Source organism: Schistocerca gregaria, chromosome 2 (assembly GCF_023897955.1).
Source record: "Schistocerca gregaria isolate iqSchGreg1 chromosome 2, iqSchGreg1.2, whole genome shotgun sequence".
In the NCBI taxonomy this organism is placed as follows: domain Eukaryota; kingdom Metazoa; phylum Arthropoda; class Insecta; order Orthoptera; family Acrididae; genus Schistocerca; species Schistocerca gregaria.
In genome coordinates, this window is record NC_064921.1 from 317,329,116 (window position 1) to 317,351,274 (window position 22,159).

A 22,159-nucleotide genomic window follows, 5' to 3' on the forward strand; every position below is an offset into this window, starting at 1 on the left:
CTTGTATAACTCTAAGTCTCAAGGAGACTTTTATGGCAGTATTTGTTTGGAGTGTAGCCTTGTAGAGAAATGAAATGTGGGCAATAAGCACTATAGACAAGAAAAGAATAAAAGCTTTTGAATGTGGTTCTGCAGAAGAAGGCTGAAAATTAAATCTGTAAATCAGATACCTAACTAAAAGTTATTGATGTGAATTGTGGAGAAAAATATCTATGATGTAACATGACTAAAAGAAAGAATTTGTTGTGGAGGCAAATCCTGTGGCATCAAGGAAAAATCATTTGGCAAGTACGATGGTAAAAATTGCAGAGGGAGACCAAAGCTTGACTATAGTGAGCTAAATCAGGTAGATTTAGGCTGCAACAGTTATGAAGAGATGAAGACTGGAGGTAAGAGCTGCATCACACCAGGTTTTCAACAGAAGATTGTAACTAACAATGAAGGCTTAGCTTAAGAAGAACTACCTGACTTTACTGCATGGCAGTTCGTTCCTTGTGGGGTGTTAAATGCATATAATATCCTGTAGGTCTCTGATACCGTCTATGTATTAAGAACCTCATAACATCCAAAGTATTATGTTAACTGGATATAGCACAGGGAAAACACTTCCACACTACTGCAGGATAATTCAACACCATTGATATCTTGCCCTTGCTGACACTGCTCAGCAGGAAGAAGTCAGTGATTCACATTCTAGTGACAACTTCATGAACTGAATACACTTATCAGATTGAGCAGTGTCCTAATGGAAGAAGCGCAATAAGGCTAATTGGATGCTAACACATGGGAGTGCCTCCTATTGTGCCAAGCATTATGTCTTTTTATGTCTTACATTTGCATATGTAGTGCATGAAGAATGATTGTATAAATACCTCTATGCATGTTGTAACTAATCTTTCCTTCCTGAATCGTACAGGAATGTCACATAGCATGTTGCAGCATATTCATAGCTACTGGGTTTTGAACCTTTGTATGTAGGCTTATGCACGATGACTGCTATTTTCAAAGTGTCTGCCATTGCAGGTTTATCAATATCTCTGTGACACTCACCCATGACTTAAACAAACCTGTGACCATTCATGCTGCACTTCTTTGTATACATTCAAGATCCCTTCTTAGTGTATTTGGTATGGGTCCCATAATGTAAGGAATACTCTAGGATTGGTTGCACAAGAATTTCATAAGAAACCTCTTTTGTAGATTGATAACAACCAGTGAAACAAAGTCTACCATCTACTTTACCTACATCAGAGCCAAAGTGATCATTTCATATCCCCACAAATTGTTACACCCAGATATTTGGATGGATTGACTGAGTCCATTTGTGATTTGCTGGTACTGTAGTCAATGGATAATATGTTATTTCATTTTGTGAAGCATCCACTTTTAACTATGTAAACATTTAAAGCAATTGTCAAGTTCTACACCACTTTGAAATCTTATCATGAAATCATTAATGTATAAGATCAACGGTGGTCCTAACAAAATCTCATTAGAATATCTGAATTTACTTCTCCATCTGTGAAGGACACTCCATCCCAGGTAATGTGCAACGTCCTCTTTACCAAGAAATCCTCCTCATTCAGTCACAAATTTTCACTTGAAATCCCGTATTATCATATTTTACTTAATATGCATAGATGTGGCACTGAGTCAGCTGTGTTTTGAAAATCAGGAAATACTATATTCATGTGATTGCCTTGATCCCATCGCTTCCAGGATGTCATGTGAAATAAATGTAAGTTATGTTTTGATGACCAATGACTGGTTGGCATTGGAGATTGTTTTGTTCAAAATATGTTGATACTTTTGATCTCAGAATTTTTTCTAAAATTTTTTCAGCGTTTCTGTTATGATCTCCCAGTAGTCAAACTAACCTGTGACCATACATGCTATCCTTTCTTAAATATTCCTGAATATCCTATCTGGTATAGCCCTATTTGGTGTGGCACCCAAATACTTGAGAAATATTTGAAGACAGGACATACAAATGTTATGGGACAATCTTATTTATAGATTGACTGCATTTTCCCAGTATACTGCCAATGAACCAAAGTATACTGCCTGCTCTACGTATAAATGATCTTATGTGATCATTCAGTTTCATATCCCGACAATTTGGATGAGTTGACTGTTCCAGCTGAGACTTACTGATATTGTAGTCATAGGACACTACTATTTTGCATTTTATGAAGTGCACAATTTTAAATATTTGTACAGTAAAGGCAAGTTGCCTATCTTTGCATAAATTTTAAATCTTATCAAGATATGATTGGATTTTTATACAATGCCTTTCAGATAGCACTGCATTACATGTAATTGCTTTGTGTTATGTTGAACTGTAAAAGCTTTGTCCATTCAGTGGGTTCAACTTGGCTTGGAATACTTCCGCTAGTGGCATTATATCTGATCCATCTAGAAAACTGATTACTGTCGGTGTCCCATTGATAAACTGTTGTCATTAAATAAACAACAGTAATATAGACAAGTTTGTTGTGTTACCTAGTTTCATTTGCAAAATCCATGTTCAACAATGACAGATAAGAACACAGCCAGCAGGCCTGCTTGGATGTTGTAAGACTGGGATACTCATAAGGGGAACTATTTTTCAGTAGTGTAATTTGGCCGTAGACAAATTCTGATGAGCCAAAATTCAGTCAAAGCCCAATTGTACACTTTTGTTCTTCCTCCCTAAGAAGAGTTTTAGTTCACAACAGGAAGTCGTAACATGCAAATGGGCATTCCAAGCTGGTATGTGTTGAAATTTTAGTAAGCAGACTTGTGCGTAGCAACTTGATGAGTTGGGATGATATTAAAACTGAATTTACTGAGGGACAGCAGTAATTGATCAGTGTCATACACATCAAAATTCTTCAGGCAAAGTATTGGATGTTTCAAGACTTCATGCAGGTGCAGTCATCGCGTCAACATTACAAAATAATGGAGGTTGAGGTTTGCTGGAAAGGTTGTGGAGGGTGAGTGAGTTGCCTTTCCAGAGGTAGGAAACCAGGAGATTGGATAGTTTTTTGAGGTAGAGGGTTGCATACTGTTCTAATTTGCGGTTGGCCTATAGGAGGATGCTCTGAACAGCCGGTGTGGATGTGGGAGAGGAAAGATTGAGGACTTTTATTAAGGATAGGAGTTGACGGGTGTGTTCATTGGCACTTCCTCATCCCCCAAACCCAGAACCTCCCACAGAAGAATCCCAAAAGTGCCCCACTTGTGACAGGATACTTTCCAGGACTGGATCAGACTCTGAATGTGGCTCTCCAGCAGGGATACGACTTTCTGAAACCCTGCCCTGAAATGAGATCCATCCTTCACGAAATCCTCCACACTCCACCAAGAGTGTCTTTCCGCCGTCAACCTAACCTTCATAACCTCTTGGTTCATCCCTATGAAATCCCCAAACCACCTTCCCCACCCTCTGGCTCCTACCCTTGTAACCGCCCCCAGTGTAAAACCTGTCCCAAGCACCCTCCCACCACCACCTACTCCAGTCCTGTAACCCAGAAGGTGTATATGATCAAAGGCAGAGCCACGTGTGACAGCACCCACGTAATTTACCAACTAACCTGCCTACATTGTGAAGCTTTCTATGTGTTTGTTGGCAATGAGGATCACCCTGTGGCTAAACATGCCTTGGTGCATGGCCAGCACATCTTGGCACAGTGTTACACCATCTGGGTTATCTGGATACTTCCCACTGACGACACCAACCTATCAGAACTCTGGAGATGGGAACTTGCCCTTCAGTATATCCTCTCTTCCTGTTACCCACTAGGCCTCAACCTCAGCTTATTTCAAGTTGCCACTGCTCATACCTCACCTGTCATTCAATAACATCTTTGCCTCTGTACTTCCGCCTCAACTGACATCTCTACCCAAACTCTTTGCCTTTACATATGTCTGCTTGTGTCTGTTATGTGCAGATGGATATGTGTGTGTGTGTGTGTGTGTACATGTCTCTCCTCCCCCCTGCCCCCCAATGTAAGTCTTTCCCCTCCCAGGATTGGAATGACTCCTTACCCTCTTCCTTAAAACCACCCTAGTTTTGTCTTTTCCTCTCCTTCCCTCTCTCCTGATGAGGAAACCTAGGATTGCGAAAGCTCGAAATGTGTGTGTGTGTGTGTGTGTGTGTGTGTGTGTGTGTGTGTGTGTGTGTGTGTGTGTGTGTTTGTTATTGTTTCTATCAACGTACCAATGCTTTCGTTTGGTAAGTTACAGATTCTTTGTTTTTAGATATATTTTTCCCACGTGGAATGTTTCCCGTGTGTTTGTAATAATCGAATAATTGACTTTTTGTTAAGCACCAAGTCTGCTGCAAAATATGGTTTGTGTGACTTCAGTATTGGTATGTTGCATTATATTTTTCTTACGTTGTGAGGAAGACTGTTAATGGCACCAATTTAGTTACAACAATAATTCATGTTTTAATTCCAGTACTGCAAGTAGTCATTATGAAAATTTCATACCAGTTCACTCTCTTTGTGTTAGCTGCTGCACTGCCTCGAAGCCTGTTTTATTCCAAAATCGACAAACAGACCTAACACACTGCACAAACTTAGGCAAACCAAAACTGTAATACATTTATTAATTATAGTATTTTTGAGAACTGTTTTATTGGAGTGAGACTAGGCAGGTTAGGTTGCAAACCAAGTCTTTGAATGGGACTGTCTACAATAGGGGCAAGGGAACAATGTCTTTTTTTCTGCCAGAATGAATTCCATAAGAGATATACAACAGAATCATTCCAATAGGACCTGATTCACAGTCCAATTGATTCAGTTGAATCCCTTGGGGATGATATAGAAAAACTGAATCATGCATTGTATTATGGGCCACAATTGGCAATGAACAGAAATGGAAATACAAATAGTGATAATAACAGTTCATGTGCTAGGAAAGAAAACAGAGTACAAGGTGGTAATGATTATAATTGGTGTGGCCAACAAAGCCAGGATAATAATAGAGAACATCAGCCATTTTCAGATAATAGAAACCAAGGTCCTTTTCAGGAGAAGTGGTGCTGGTTTGATTGACCCAATAACCAATATTTTATTGGGAAGGAGAGGCAGAGTGTGGTAACAAGTGATGTTCCACAGCAGAGAGAGGTTTGCAGTAACCAAGCAAAAACTAGGCTTAGTCCCTTCTGAAGTCTGAGTTGGGATGTCAAAATTGGCAATGAAAAGGATCAAATGTAAAAATAATGAGTTTGGTGAGCACAGGAAGAAAAAGGGATTTAATATGTGCACCATGGACAGTATCCTTGGTAACACAGAGATATGAGATGGTGTAAACAAATATTGCTGTAGGCAAAATATTGGCAAATGTAAGAGAGGTATATTGGTATGAATGATGATTTTCACGCTGGTAGATTATTTAAACAGATTCACACATAAGGAGAGTTGCGATGCATATGAGAGTACCTGCATAACAGGTTTTGATAATCGAAATATGAGGGCCATCCAGGAAGTAGAAAACGTTTCACTATACCAAGATATTCTTTAATAATAATGCAAAAACTGAATATACATGTTTTGGGTTGTACTTTGTCTACTTTTCCACATAGTAGCCTTAGGTAATTGTCATACCTTGGCACCAGTTTGTGTGTACCCTCTTCATACCAAATGGCCATCTGGCTATTCATCTCAGTCATAACAGCACCCTTCAGGTCTTCATAATTTGCGAAGTGTTTAGCAGCAAGGCGCTCCTTCAATTTTGGGAACAGGAAAAAGACTGATGGTTCCAATTCAGACTGTACGGTGTATGCTCAAAGATGTTCCACTGGAATTTCTCATGCAGCAAGGCTTGTGTATTCCAACCAGTGTGTAGATGTGCATTGTCATGCAACAAAATAATTCCACATGAGAGCCTGCAGTTTTGGATACCCCAACAAAGATGCTGAATGGTTGCACAGTGTGTATCACTATTGACTACTGTTTGCGGGGCATGAAATTGATGAGTAGGCTCCCTTCACTGCCCCAGAATACAGAAGGCATTAGTTTTGGAGTTGATGCAATTTGCTAGAACTTGCATAGTTTCTGCGGCAACTAAGGGCAATGCCATCCATAGATAGTTGCTTCATTGTAGGGGGTGTTATGAGAAACCTGTTTTTCATCTCCTGTAACAATCTGTTCCATGAATGTGTTGCCATCCCTTCTGTAATGCTCCAAGAACCCTAAAGCTGCACCCATTCTTGCCGCTTTCTGGTCATCCTTGAGTATGCATGGTGCACACCACACACAGGTTCTGCGGTACACTGAGTGCTGAGTGACAATTTTATGTGCAATTAAATGAGACACTTCCTGACATTGTTCATGCACAGCTGTAATCTAAATTGTCAATCCCTCAAATGATGAATCCATCTTTTGTTTCAGCACATCTGTGATGACAGGGGATTGCCATGATCTCTCTTCATCATGAACTTCTATTCTCCCATTCCTAAACTTATGCACCACTTTCAGGTGTTGTCTGCATTCATTACACTGTAGCCATAAGTGGTAACAAGTTTGATGTGAATTTCACACGGCGTATCATTTTCCATTTACAGAAAATTAATAATACCTCGCACGTCACAATCAGCAGGATTTGCAATCGACACATCCATGGTCATAGCCATCTCAGCACTAACCATGTGACAATGTCCAACTTACAATGGCATGGGGCAACTGTTTGTACAATTCTGAACACCAGAAACCAATGAGCAGCTGCCACAAGACAGGTGCATGGACTGTAGGTGCAAATGTCCTTTACTTTCTGGGTGGCTCTTGTAAGCAAATGTATGATTGAAAGCTATGTTGTGTAAATAATAAAGCATGCTATAATAATAATGATGATGATTGGATCAGTAGAAACAGAATGATTTATGTGTAGATGTGGGAACAAGTAAGGCTGTTACTGTAGGCAGTAATGATGATGTGTATTATGTAGTCAGTGATAATTATTATAGGGATATGCAAAGTGTTGCAGCTACCTGTAACATTAATGGTTTAGAGGTGGCAGAGAAGAGAGAGAGTGGTATTATGGACTCTGGGGTTTAATATCAATTGTTGTTGCTAGTGATATATATGAGGAAAGTGAAGTGTAGAGACATTTTTGTTTATAGAAATTGAAAGCCACATTGTACTGGATAGTGATTTGTGTAATGATTAGATGGGAAAGGGTGGATGTCAATATACTGTGAAAGATTGGATGTATAAAGAAAAAATTGATAAATGTATAAATGCTAGAGAGTGGGAGAAAGTGGAGAAATTTAGGTTTGCCAGGGATCTAATAAATATAAATGATAATAAAGAAAATAATGATGCCTTTATGAAAATTTTTGAGGATGACAGAGCTGTAGAGCTTGTATATTAATGAATGTTAACAGCATGCAGGGTGGGTGTGTAAATGATGTGGTGGACAATTAGCTGGATGAAAAAGAATTAGTGAAACAAATTGATGGGAATGTGTAACCAATTATTGATGTGAATTTGTATGACATATGTGTGAAAGCTTTGGTTGACAGTCGAAGCAATGTTTGTGGCTTGAATGAAAACTGCTGTTGATATTTGTAAGCAGCTGGTAATTGCCCAGACTACTGTCAAATGATTGACAGCTGCTGTGAATCAGTGAGTTGGAAGAGCTCCTGAGAGTCATGTACCTGTGATATTGATATTGGAGGTACCTCAGGTACTATCCTATCCTGTGGATTCTGTCTCCTCTACAGATAGTACAGGATCTGTCGCTACTCATCCACGCGTGATGTGTCAATGTTAGGCATAGGTGTTGTGTACAGGGTGGACAGGGACCAGGGAGGACTAAGGGTGTTGTACCAATTTCCCTGACCAACAGTTTTGAGGTACTGTCTTTCACTGAAACTGAAACTAACCCAGTTGGGGTTAGTCACTTCACCTGTTTTGGGGGAAAATGACCTTTCTGGTGTCATGAGGAGGCAAACGCAAAAATGTAGGGGTCTATTATTTGTTAGCAGTTCAAATGTAAAGTGAATGATGGTACCCCCTATGAAAATGGCAGCAAGGGAGAGCAAAGGACACCAGCTGCACTCAGTGTGTATGCCTGGGAGCCTCATTCAAGAGGCTATTTCAGCAGCCACTGAGGGAACAGGGTGCAACCAACTGCAAATTGTGGCACACGTTGAAACGAATGATGCTTGTTGTCTGGCCTCTGAGGTCATTCTAGGGTCATTCCAGCAACTGGCAGAGAAGTGTCAGAAGGCTAGTCTTGCATGTGGAGATTCAATGAAACTCACAATTTGCAGCAATGTCCTCAGAACAGATCATGGCCCTTTGGTTTTAGAGTTGAGTAGAAGGACTGAACCAGAGACTTCAAAAGTTCTGCGCCATAGGATTGAGAACTGTAGGGTCCCCCTAAATAGATCAGGTGTGCACCACACATCAGAGGCTACTGCTCATGCAGCTGACTATGTGTGTGGTGCACAGAAGGTTTTTTTTTTTTTTTTTTTTTTTTTTTTTTTTTTTTTTTTTTTTAACGTTAGGTGACTCTCCATCCAATCCAGATTATTATACCTGTATGAAACCCAGAAGTATCAGTGTAAGATCAAAAGAAATGCCCCCCACAGGTGAGAACATTAAAATCCCAATGGTAAACTGCTAAAGCATATTTGCAACAAAGTGCCAGAGTTTGAAGTGCTCATGAAAAGTTTTGTGTTGTCTTGTTGTCACTGTAGGCTTGTACCAAGGGAAGTAAGGAGGGGATGCTGCTTAGTGACTGGAATCCTCTTTCTATAACACAACTGCATGCATGTATTAACAGGGTTCTTTATTAACCAGAACAAGAAGTTACTTATCTTAAGCTATTCCATGTGGTACAAGCTCTTCTGTAACAGTCCACATTAGCCTCACTGCTGGTGAAGCTCAAGTCCCACTATGCACACTACTGTGGTCACTATGTGCTGCCTGAGACAGAAACTCCGATTGTGGTTGCGACTGTCTGTGACTGCAAGTGACTCGACTCAGTGACTCACTAGATGACTGACTGGACCCTCCAGTCAGTGGCAGCGATCTAAATACTGGAGGCCGAGAGGGTATTGGCAGTGCATTTCTCGCGAGTCTCTGTTTGGCCTCTCTCCTAATAGGCTTGCTTGCTTTGGTGCTTAATATCTATCTTCTCACAGCCAACTGGAGTGCTGGTGACAGCTTACACCAGCACATTCCTCCCCCTTGAAATGCCACACCATTGTTGTGCAGTGAGGCTGTGAACAACAATGGGGAGGGAGCCAGGATACTGGACATAGAATAAGCCAGGAGCTGTAGCTGTGGAATACGGCATACTCCTGACTGTACGGCACCATCTGACTTGCAAGGTAACAGGAACATCCTCTGGAAAACTGCAGGTCCATGGGATCAGTGAGCAGGGACAGTGGGGGCAAGGGGACATTGTTGATCCACTCCTTCTGGGGTGTCCTACTGGCACTAGTGGGCAGCTGTGAAGGCTGCACAGTCCCGTGAAGCCGTGAATGTGGGCGAAAGAAAGCAGCAGAATCATGGGGCAAATGCCACGTGCAAATTTGGTGGCACTGCAAACCGTTGGGATCTGCTATCAAATACATAGAACAGCCAATGCATTCTTGGATTACACCTCATTCCCAGTGGCCACATCTGCCAAAAACCCTTAAAAAAAAAAAAAAAAAAAAAAACCAAGACCGTGCAGTGCAAAGCATTACTTACAGACCATTGGTAGCACCGGATGCTGTGAGGGGTGTAGCAAGTGTAATAGCATCTGATGGAGGCAGCCATGCAGAAGTTCCATCGGTGATGATCTATCTTGCAGGTGGGAACAATTGGAGGTGAGAAAGAGTTTCAGTGCCTGTTACTGTGTGTGGGTGGAGCAAAGCTTGGCAATTTGTTGCTTAAAAGTACATACGAAGCATTGTGCTTTCCCTTAGGAAAATGGCAGCAAGGGACAGCACAGGACACCAGCTGCACTGAGTGCGTATGCCTGGGAGCCTCATTCAAAAGGCTATTTCAACAGTAATTGAGGGAGCAGGGTGCAACCAACTGCAGATTGTGGCACAAGTTAGAACAAATGATGCCGATCTTCTGGTCTCTGAGGTCATTCTAGGGACATTCTGGCAACTGGCAGAGAAGGTTGAGAAGGCCAGTCTTGTGCATGAAGTTTCAATGAAGCTCACAATTTGCAGCAATGTCCTCAGAACAGATCATGGCCCTTTGGTTCTGACCATTGGACTGTGGATGGTTAGATGACAAATGCCATTTCATTCACAAAGCTATTCAAAATCACGTGAAGTGAACTGTGATCCATTGTCTGACACAACTACAAGTAGAACAAAGGTTCTTGGATGCAAATTATGGAGGACAATGCTTGAATGGTGCTACATAGAGTTCATAGGCACCGCAAATGGGAACTTGCTAAAAGAGTCTACCGCTATGAGCCAATGAGTGTTCTGAAATAGTCCTGCAAAGTCAATGTGCACTAGTTGCCATGGCGTTTGAGTCTTCTGCCATATGTTAATGTCTGTGGCAGAGCAGATTGGTTTTCCATGCCTGCACAACACTGTAAGTTCATCTGTTCAATGTGGGCATCCATGCACTGACGAGTACAGTGCCATCGCACTGACTGTTTAGTGTGTACAATTCCCCAATGTCCTTGGTGAAGCAATCACAACACATCCTTTTGCAATACCTTGGGAATAAGCACACCTGATTGTCCACTGTCATTTTGATCTAGAATCACACTTTGTTATACCGAAAGGTTATACCAGTGAGCAAAGTACTGGCGCACAACTGAGTTCTGGATACTGTTCAATTAGCAAGGGCAAGACATGCAAATGCATTGCAACAAAATCTTGAGATCTGGGTCTGTTTCCATGGTCTAGGCAATTTTTCTGTAGCGCAATGGAAAAGATTCAAGCAATTCAGAGTCCTGCACATCGATTGGGCAACAAGATGCGGCAGATACATCAAAATCAGAATCTGGGCCAATCGGAAGATGAGATAGGGCAGCTGCATTGCCATGCTTTACCATAGGTCTGTACATAATTTCATACTGTTATTTTGAAAGCAATAAAGCCCAGCATTGCAATTTTTGAGCAGTGTGTGTAGGAATTGTCTTTGACGGAAGAAAGAAGGACTGCAAAGGTTTGTGATCTGTCACTAAATAGAACTTGCGACCATACAAATAGTGATGGAATTTTGTCAGACCTTAACTATATTGAGAGCCTCTTTTTTTCTATTTGAGAATAATTGTACTGGGTTTGAGTTAACAACTTTGAGGCAAAAGCATTAGGTCTATCTTGTGCACCACTTCTGTGCGAAAGCACAGTACTGATTCCATAGGAAGAACCGTCGACTTGTAAAACTACTGGCTTGGCAGAGTCATAAAGCATTAAATATCTGTCACTGAGCAAGGCATTTTTGAGTTTCTGAAAGTGCATCTTGATAATCTTTAGTCCACACAAAAGGCACATTTTTGCGACGCAAGTGAGGCAATGGAGCCATGATCTGAGCGGCATTCAGTGTGAACCGAATGTAGTATGTCATCTTTCCTAGTACTGACTGCAGTCCACACACACATTGTGAGGAACAAATTGCAAGCGAATGAGATTGGAGGGGGTGCACACCCTGACTGTTTATCACATGACCTAAGTACTTAGTTAAGTTTGAAAAAAGTCACACTTTTTGATATGACACTTGAGTCCTGCTTCTGACAACACTTGAAAAATAGTACGCAAATTGGCAATGTGTTCCTCTGGTGTACAACCTGAGATGACAATATCGTCAAGGTAGTTCAAACAAAATGGCACTTTTGTAGTCAGTTGTTCCAAGTACTGTTGAAAAATGGCAGGTGCAGAAGCACTGCTGGAGGACAAACACAAATACTTGAACATTGCTAAGTGTGTATTTACAACAGATACTTTCTGTGATTCTCCATCCAATGGAATTTGCAAATAGGCATCACGAAAATTTGTCTTAGAAAAGTAATGCCCTGCACCAAGCCTGTCCATGAGTTCCTCAGGGCAGGGCAATGGATAAGTGTCAACTACTGTCTGTGGGTTGACTGTATACTTGAAGTCAACACAAAGATGAATGTGACCAGAAGGCTTCAGCAACAAAACTAGTGGACTTGCCCTCTTACTAGCATGAATGGGAGCAATTACACCATTATCTTAGAATTCTTTCAATTCACTGGCTTCTTTGTCTCTTAAAGCAATTGGAACGGGGTGGGCCCAGAAAAACCTAGGCTGCACATTGTCTTTCAATGTGAAATGTGCTACAAAGTTATTAGCTTTTGCCATTCCTTCTGAAAATAGTTCAGGAAATTCTTTAAGCAAGCTAGTGACACCGTCTTTTGATGCAATCATAGAGACTGGCAGTACATTGTCTTGGATGCTAAGTCCACACAAATCAGAGTATCTAAACCAAAAATGTTCTCACTGTCTCTGGATTGCAACACAGTAAAAACCACTGTCACAGTGTGAGATTTGTAAGCTGCAGGCAAACTACACTGTGCACACACTGGAATTTCCTGTTTGTTGTCAGCCGTGAGGTGCCTACTAGATTTAGAAATGTGTCGTGAGCCTAACTGTTCATAGGTGGCACAATTAAGCAAATTTATTGAGGCACTTGTGTCTAACTGAAAGTTCATGATGGCCAGCAATGAATAATGAGACAAATAGTTTGTTAGAATGTCATTGCACAGCAATATAGTGAGGGCATGGCACAACCTTAATCTTACTTTTGTCAGAACCTGTTGTAGGTTTGGAAAACACAATGTTCACTGCATGTACATGAGCCTATTTTTTCCTGGGAGTGGGCAAAATTGGCATTTTTGTGCCATTGCAAACAAACTGCTTGGACATGGCCTTTTTTTGCATTACTTGATGGGCAATTCTGTCTTTTATGGTGAGCTAAACATCTAGGGCAAGACTTCACTAAGTTCACAGGACTGTTTACATGTCTACATGGCTGTCTGCATGACTGTGTACATATTCATTGTTGTGGCTGCTTGGGGTGGTCACAAATTGGGGCTTGGTTAAACTTATCAGATACTAGGGCACCCAAATCATATTGTTCTAAGATTTGCAATACTTGAGGAAGTGATGGACCAGAGTACTTTAGGATCTGTGAAGGAATGAATGGGTATTATGGTCAGTGGTGTTGAGAAACAACTGGAACTGTTAAAATTAAACAAGGTTCCAGTGCCTGATGGAATTCCTATCAGATTCTGTACCAAATTTGCAGCTGAGTTAGTTCCACTTCTAACTATAATCTATCATCGATCACAGAAACAAAAAACTATGCCCAAATCTTGGAAAAAAGGGATCCACAAAACTATTGTCCAATCTCCTTGACACTGATTTGTTGCAGAATATTAGAACATATTCTGAGCTTAAATGTAATGAAGTATCATGAACAGAATGACCTCCTCAGTGCCAATCAATATGGTTTCCGAAAACATCAATCGTGTGAAACCCACTTGCACTTTTCTCACTTAACATACATAAAGCTTTGGATCAAGGCAGTCGGTTGGATGCAGTATTTTTTTATTTCCAAAAAGCATTTGACTCAGTACCACACCTGCGCTTGTTGTGAAAAGTACAGTCTTATGGGGTATCAAGTGAAATTTGTGATTGGATTGAGGAATTTGTGGTCGGGAGGATGCAGCACGTTATCTTGGATGGAGAGTCATCATCAGTTGTAGAAGTAAACTTCAGGTGTGCCCCAAGGAAGTGTGTTGGGACCCTTGCTGTTCATGTCATATATCAATGACCTTGTATACATCATTAATGGTAACCTCAGTTATTGCAGTTATGTATGACAAAGTACTGTCTGAAAGAAGCTGTGTAAATATTCAGTCAGATCTTGATAAGATTTCAGCATAGTGCAAATATTGGCAACTTGCTTTAAATGTTCAGTAATGTAATACTGTGCATCTCACAAAATGAAAAAAAAGGTGGTAGCCTATGACTATAATATCAATGAGTCTCTACTTGAATCAGGCAACTTGTACAAATACCTGGCTGTAACACTTTGTAGGGATGTAAACTGAAATGATCACATAGGACCAATTGTGGATAAAGTAGGTGGTAGACCTTGGTTTATTTGTAGAATGCTGGGGAAGTGCAATCAGTCTACAAAGGAGAGTTGTAAGACATTCTCGGTTTTCTTGCTGCATCAATTCAGGATAAAATCTCAAGCTTTCAACAATAGCCTCCATTATCATTGTCAGGAGCAACTGACTGTCTTCACTGCTGCTGTGGTGGCCCTATATAACACGTGAACAGTTTGTGATTGGTTGGTGATTCCATACTGCTGTCACAGCTGGTGTCAATGTCTGCGCTGGTGGCACCACCGCTTCCATGGGAGCATAAACCATGCAAGGAATGTTGTCCTCCTAAGAAAATTAAGATGATGTGCCCTGTTAAGGACAGTATCGGCCTCAGGGTCCCTGGAATTTATAATATCCCCTGTGAGTGTGGAAGCAATTACATAGGTCACATCTTTTGTACCATTTCTGACCACTGTGCAGAACATCAGAGGCATATTAAAAATAGAGAACTGGAGAAATCAGCAATTGTGGAACACAGCCTCATGAACAAACATAAAATACTCTTTGATGAAACAAAAATTTTTATCCCATGCCTCCACATATTGGAATTCTGTTATTAAGCAGGCTGTTGAAATAAGGATGAGCGAGAAGAACCTTAACTGTGATAGTGGATACTATCTGAACAGTGCATGGAAATGAGTGCTCAATGCAAAGAAGCAGCAGAGACATTCCTTGCAGGGTTTACGCTCCCACAGAAGCAGTGGTGCCACCAGTGCAGACACTGACACCAGCTGTGACAGCAGTACATAATCACTGACCTATCATAAGCCGACCAATCAGAAGCCGTCCATGGCCTATATAGGGCCACCACAGCAACAGTGAAGACAGACAGTTGCTCCTGATGATGATGATGGAGGCTATCATCAAAAGCTTGAGTTTTTATCCTGAATTGACAGAGCAAGAAAAACTGAAAATGTTTTACATATCAGTGCCATTGCGAAAGACATTGTTCTCAGTCTACAAAGGAGATGGGTTACAAATTATTCGTATGACTAGTTCTAGAATATTGCTCACGGGTGTGGGACTCATACCAAATAGGACTACAGAAAAGGGCAGCATGAATGGTCACAGGTTTGTTTAATCCATGGCAGAGTGTTACAGAGATACTGAAGGAACTGAACTGGAAGACTCTTGGAGATAGATGTAAACTATTCTGAATAAGTCTATTAACAAAATTTCAAGCACTCGCTTTAAATGATCTATGAATATGTTACAACCCCCTACATATCACTGAGTAGGGATCACATGGATAAGATTAGAATAATTACTGCATGCACAGAAGCATTCAATTATTCTTCGCACGTTCCATATGCGAATGGAATGGGAAGAAATGTTAATACCTGGTACAATGGGACATACACTCTGCCATGCACCTTGCAGTGGTTTGCAGAGTACAGATGTTGGTATCAAATTTAGAGATTGTATGGCAAGAAACTGGTGGAGTCTCCTGTAGTAAGTGTAAAAGAATAGAATGCTACAGGTCAGCTCAGAAAGCCAATCAAAAGATAGGTTATGCTTGAAATTGTTATTGATGCGGAATTAATTTGAGGAGAATTTCTTTGTGATAAGATGTTGGCAATAAATGTAGTGCTTAGTATGGACATTCTGATAAAAAAAAGTGTTACAATACATCGTTCGGAAAAATTAATCAAGTTCAACAGTGGGTTTAACAGGAAGAGGGTGCAATTTAACAGTGGGTTCACTGAACATAATTTGCTGTTTAGTCTGCGAGCAATAAAAGAGACAGATTGTGCATAACACATAGAATGAGCAAATTTAGATATAAAATGAGATATAGTGTGTGAGGTTGAGTTTATGATGTTCTTTTTGTTTTGACTGAGGTACATTTATTAACAAAGAGACAGATGGGCTGGCCAGTACTTACCTCAGCTCAGTAGAGCTGATAGATACACAAAAAACAACTAAAAATTTACGTTCCTAGCTTTCGGAATAAATGTTCCTTCATCAGGAAGGGGAGAGGGGAAAGAAAGGGAAGAAGGGAAACTGGATTTAGTTACTCACAACCCAGGTTATGAAGCAACAGGTAAAGGAAAACTGGGAGTGTAGCAAGGATGGAGGCATGGTTGTCAGAGGGAAGCCAAAGATATTCTACTGTAAGTACTGTGCCAGCTTCAAACCAAAGAGGATGCATACAGAAGTAAAGTGGTATATAGTATAAAGATGTAGGATGAAAAGATGCATGAATGGCTAAAGAGGCTGAGGTTGTTTAATGTAGATTCAGTCCAGGGGGATGGCGGGATGAAAGGATGTGTTGGAGTGCAAGTTCCCATCTCCGCAGTTCAGTGGGACTGGTGTTGGGTGGTAGAAGCCAAATGGCACATACGGTGTAGCAGGTTCCTAGGTCCCTAGAATTATGCTGGAGGGCATGTTCTGCTATTGGGTATTGGACATCTCCTAGGTGGACAGTTCATCTGTGTCCGTTCATGCGCTCAGCCAGTTTAGTTGTTGTCATACCAATGTAAAAGGCTGTGCAGTGCAGGCATGTCAGCTGATAAATGACATGTGTAGTTTCACATGTGGCCTTGCCTTGAATTGTGTATGTTTTACCAGTAGCGGGGCTGGAGTAGGTGGTTGTGGGGGGATGCATGGGGCAGGTTTTGCAGTGGGGTCAGTTACAGGGGTAGGAACTGCTGGGTAGAGAAGGTAGTCTGGGAATATTGTAGGGTTTAACAAGGATGTTACGGAGTTTAGGGGGGCGACGAAAGGCAACTCTGGGTGGTGTGGGGAGAATTTTGTCAAGGGGGTGACTTGAGAAAGTCATATCCCTGGCGGAGTAATTTATTGATGTGTTCGAGGCCAGGATAATATTGGGTGACAAGGGGGATGCTTCTGTGTGGTCTGAGGGTAGGAAGATTGTTGTTGGATGGGGAGGAATGTATTACTCGGGAGATCTGTTTGTTTGACAAGGTCTGCAGGATAGTTGCGGGAGAGGAAAGCACTGGTCAGGTTATTGGTGTAATTACACCAGGGTGGAAAATTGTTGAAGTGGTAAAGAATGGAAAAAAAATAATTTCAAATCAAAGGGACTGAGGACAAAGACAAAGCATGAAAATTGAAGACTGTCCCCAGAAAGTGAAAATGTCTGGTAATCATAGTTTTATGATTAAAAGTACAATAGGGTATTTGAATTGTTGTGCTGTTGACTGTTGGATGTTGCTGGCAGTGATGAAGAGGTGGGGGTGGGGGGGGGGGGGGAGAGGGGGGGGGGAGGGATATTGGAGAGACTGTTGGTAGTAAAAAAGGAGGGGCATCATTTTTCAGTTCTCGTCCAGGATGGCAAAACAGCTAGCAAAGATCCCGATCACAAGTGCATTGTAGTTAAACAGGATTACCACAAGTTTTGGAAATCAGGGAATATCAGGGAATTTCAAATATGTCAGGGAAATACCAGGGGATTTGAAACAAAAAATCTCATTTTTGTATCAGTAGATGAAATGATTTGTTTACTGAGATGTCACACATCTTTGCTGGCTGGGTTCAGCTGAGTATAGGCACCGCTTCCCTACTCCCTCATTCCTACTGCTGCTCCCCTTCCTACCACTACCCTGAGTTTGCAGTGTCAGTGCTGTCACCACTTCTTGCTGCTAGCCTAGCAGATACCAAAGAGAGTCAGGGCAATGAGAAGAGTGGTTTGTTTGGATCTGATTCTCAGAGACGGTAGATGCAGTGGCTGGAGATGGTGGTCATATGTGCATGAGTTGTGTCCAAGTGATTAAGTGAATGTTTGTGTGCTCTTGTTTTCCAACAAGGGCTATGGCCAAAAATTTAATTGTGAGAATGTGACTGTCTTTTCTATGTGCCTCTCTGTAGCTCAGTGATCATCTTTACGGTGAGTTGCTACCTATCCTCATTATTATTGATTCTAAGTATATTCGCACAAGTTATCTGTTGCATGAATTGATAACCTTGCTTTCATTCCATCAAAATGCCTTCTGTGACTCATGAACAACTGGCCACATGACTGGATTTGCATGACAGGCCAAAACCACAGGCCATTTCTGCTGGTATCTCTTAACAAACTAGGCCTGCCCGTCTAGTTTCACTGATCTGCCTACAAGCTGGGTCTGTTTGTGCGTGGTATAATGCAGCAGATTTTCATTACTACACTCCTCAGCAGGCCAGAGGCCATAGGCAATGGATTTCAGGAATTGTGACTGTCTCACTGCAAGTACAGTGTACAGTGTGGCCTTTTATAGACATTTTATTTATTTTAGTACATTTTGGCACTTTGAAAGTAATTTATATATTAGAAAGTATGGATAATAATAAGAAGGAAATCATGATAGTCACTGGCAGTTTGTATGCTATGTACTTATATATTTCTCAAAAGAAAAATCACAAAATACCTGTAAAAAACAGACGTAATTCAGTGGGTAATAACATGAACATAGTAGAACCAACATTTTATTGGGGTCACCTATAGTGTTGATTCACACAACTCTTCCCTGCCTTCTACACTTGTTTCAAGGAACCTGCTTTTTTTCTGAGGTTATTTCTGAAATCAGTGAAGGTATTTTAAATCTGTCTTGTGACACTGAGGAAATGCTTATTATGTCACCAAAAGGGTGTTTTGTTTTATTGAAATAAAATAACATCAGTGGTCTTAATGAAATACATATACCATTTGGCTTGCATTCTCCACCTAAAAACAGTTGGTTACAAAAGATGTTGATGTTAGTAATTAAGATTTTAGCTCACATCAGGAAACAACATCTGCTTGCAAGATTTTTAGCTATTTCCTCATTTGACAGTATTGTTTCTGCTACCATAGTTGCAAAGATGGATTTGAAATACCTTCGGCTTTTTAGCTCAGTTTTTATAATGACACTGTGGTCCACAGTTGGAATACTGTCTAAAAAATTTTCAAGCATCTCTTTGTATGCCCTATTTTTTACATCCTTGTTTGTTAGCGTTCATGTGTCAATTTTCACAAGCAAGATACTTCCTGGTACAACTGTATGTTTTTTGATCTCTTTCATTATATTTCTAGCAACCAAAACTTGCTTTCTCTTGAAAACCAATCTTTAAGAAGAGTCAGATTTTGAGTAACAGCGTTATTTCTCTTGTTTTCTTGTTAAAATTTACTTTCTTTCGCAAAACAAAGTGGTGTTTGCACAATATCACCTTACTAACATCCTAATGCACTTGCAGCCGGGACAGAATCCTGAAACAGTGGTTTCTTAAACAAGGAAACATGGTAAATTCACGTGAAACAGTTATGAAAAAAATCACATTTTTGGTATAAAAACAAATGTGTAATTTCTTAACTTCTCTTGCAAAGCCACTCCAATTCTCATTTCAGCAGTTGCTGAAGGCTTAAAAAAATTACATCATTCCATTACACAAGTCTACAGTTACTCGTATAATGCAGTTGATAAAAAAGTTCCACATGCTTATCATGTAGAAAAATATTCAGTTATTTCCATGCTTTCATTTGCCAAAATCTCATTTCGATAATAGGACAGTTTATGAGACATGAGGGACACTGTGAATATGTTATTCTCGCATTCTGGGGGTACAGTCTCAAGGTTGGACATCCACAAAAACATGGGCGGGGGCCTCAGATATCAATGAATCTGCTGGAAATATTCATAGCTTGTCAGGAAAATCCATTTTTTTTGGTGGCAGATCGCCTTAGAAGATGTACCAGCTTTGATTGTTACAGGGGTGTTGTCAACAAACAGCTTTCTGTCCTCAGTCATGTGTCATCTCTCGCAGTGTTCTAATAGTGTATCACAAGATGTCAGAATTCCAGTACGCAACAAGTCTTTCGCTCTCAGCAACATGGGGAAGATGGCTGTAATCAGGCATGTGTAAAGAACTAAATACTCCAAGGCAGACGTTGTGGTCAAGAAGACAGCAGACATTCATCTAAAGGTTTCAGGAATTACTGCATTTGTCTTAATCATCAGTCCTCAATAAGTGAAATGCTGCGACTGTTAAGCGATGCATAGACTCTTAAAGGCTGCACAACATCTCACTGACCTTAATGGGATTTTATTTTCAATGACTGCATTGTTTTTTTTACCCTGCTGCTTTGGTGATGTGTTAGCTAATAAAAGAGTATTCAAATAATGATTTAAAATGTAAGCAAGGAGAACAGGAACATTGGACGAGCTGGGAAACCTTGCCAACTGAGTGGTGCTCGAAAGCAAACAATAGACTTTGGCATTTTTGACATATGCTTGGGCACCTAGATATAACCTATCTTTTTCTAATGTCAAGTTTTGGTGTTCATTTTGGAAACTTGGCACTGGTTTTTCAGTGAAGAGGGAGGATTGGCAAGAGACGACTCGCTTCCCTGCTTTACCGATGTTTCCATTCTTCTTGCTTCCTCTTTAGACATGGGGATTGATTTCAGTAATCCCTTTTTCATCGAGTGTGCATTTTGAAACCAGACATACCCACCTATTAGCAACAACTCTTCTTCCCCTCATAGTACATACCTCCCAACTCTGATTTAGGAGGGAGAGTCCTGATTTTCAGCTTCTTCTCCCGCCTCCCAGTTATTCCAATATTTCTCCTGATTCTTAGTTAATTATCATAAAACATAAGATGGCTGTTTTGAAAACTGATCATTTCAGTTTTTGGTCAATTGTGGAAAGTCCTTTGCTTACTAGTCTCTTTAATCGATGTACTTCTTGGAGTTTGTACAAATCAGGAAGCTGTGCATGACATGTCATAGATTGCACTTTTTCCTCTTTCCTGCACATTTTGCAGACTGTATATTTGTATATCTCACTTTTTGCTGTTTGGTGTTTGTGTGCTGTCACTGTGCCAGAGCTGGCAAGTTAGTGGTTTTTCCACTAAATCTGGTTCTGAGTACCTGCCTAGTGGATAATGGGAATTATGGTAGATTTTAAACATATTAGAGTGCTTTTATGGTAGAATTACTTTTAAAAATAGCTTGATCCATTCAACAAGCATAAAACAGCACTATTTAATTTGTTAATGTCTACCAACTCTTGAATTTATATCACCTTAACATTTATAATACATGGTATTCTGTTTTCATTCCTGTATTGTTATGCATTCTAGTGTTATTAAATCTGCAGCTGCATGATTTGTTCATATTTATAGCATCGGTGTTAATGTGGTTATTTTTTTGCATCACTTGATATTGTTTTAGCGTTAAGCATGTGTAAAGTAATGCACAATATGCCCAAAAATGTCATGTTGAATGACTACATGATATCAAGTTTGCAAACTGATTAGAAAGAATTTTTGGCGATGGTCAACATCATCTTTCAAATTTTGTCATGGTACTTTTTTAATACCTTATGCTGACATACAAACCACAGTGCCACAAAAAGACACAACACTGATACAGCACCCTAAACAAAAATACCTTTCAAAACCATGAAAGAATCTTAGAAGTAAATCAAGCTGAGGGTTCCCTTGCTTTTTTTGCCATTGTGCAGTCATATGATGTGGTCACTTAAGTGAGCTGTACATGAGTAAATTCAGAAAATGATGTTGCCAGAAAACTTCAAATACATATAACAAAGGGTAGTGCAGTTATGAAACATTTTGTGGAAAATTTGTAGCAAGATTCGATGATAGTATGTATAACATTGTAACTGATGAGTCAACAGACAGTAGGGTGACCAAATTTTTAGGAATAATACGTTACAGTGCTGCAACTAATGCAATGATTTCAACAGTTTTGAAATCAGAAGACTTCAAACATTTCCATTCTGTTTTCTTTGAGCAATATCGCAACAGTTTCCACACATTATTATGTCAAGGAAAGATCCATTGTTTGCATTTTATATTCTTCACCTACATGACTAACCTACAATCCACACTTAAGTGCCTGGCAGAGTGCTCATCGTAAAATTTTCAGATTATTTCTTTACTATTCCACCTCAAATAACATAAAAGAAAAGCGAATACCTAAATCTTCCTGTTCACATTCTGATTTATTTTATTGTGATGATAGTTTCTTTTATGAGTGGAATAGGGAATTGTATCTATCCTTTATAGATCTAGAAAAGGTATATGATCGGGTTCCTAGGAGGAAGTTATTGTCCATTCTACAAGA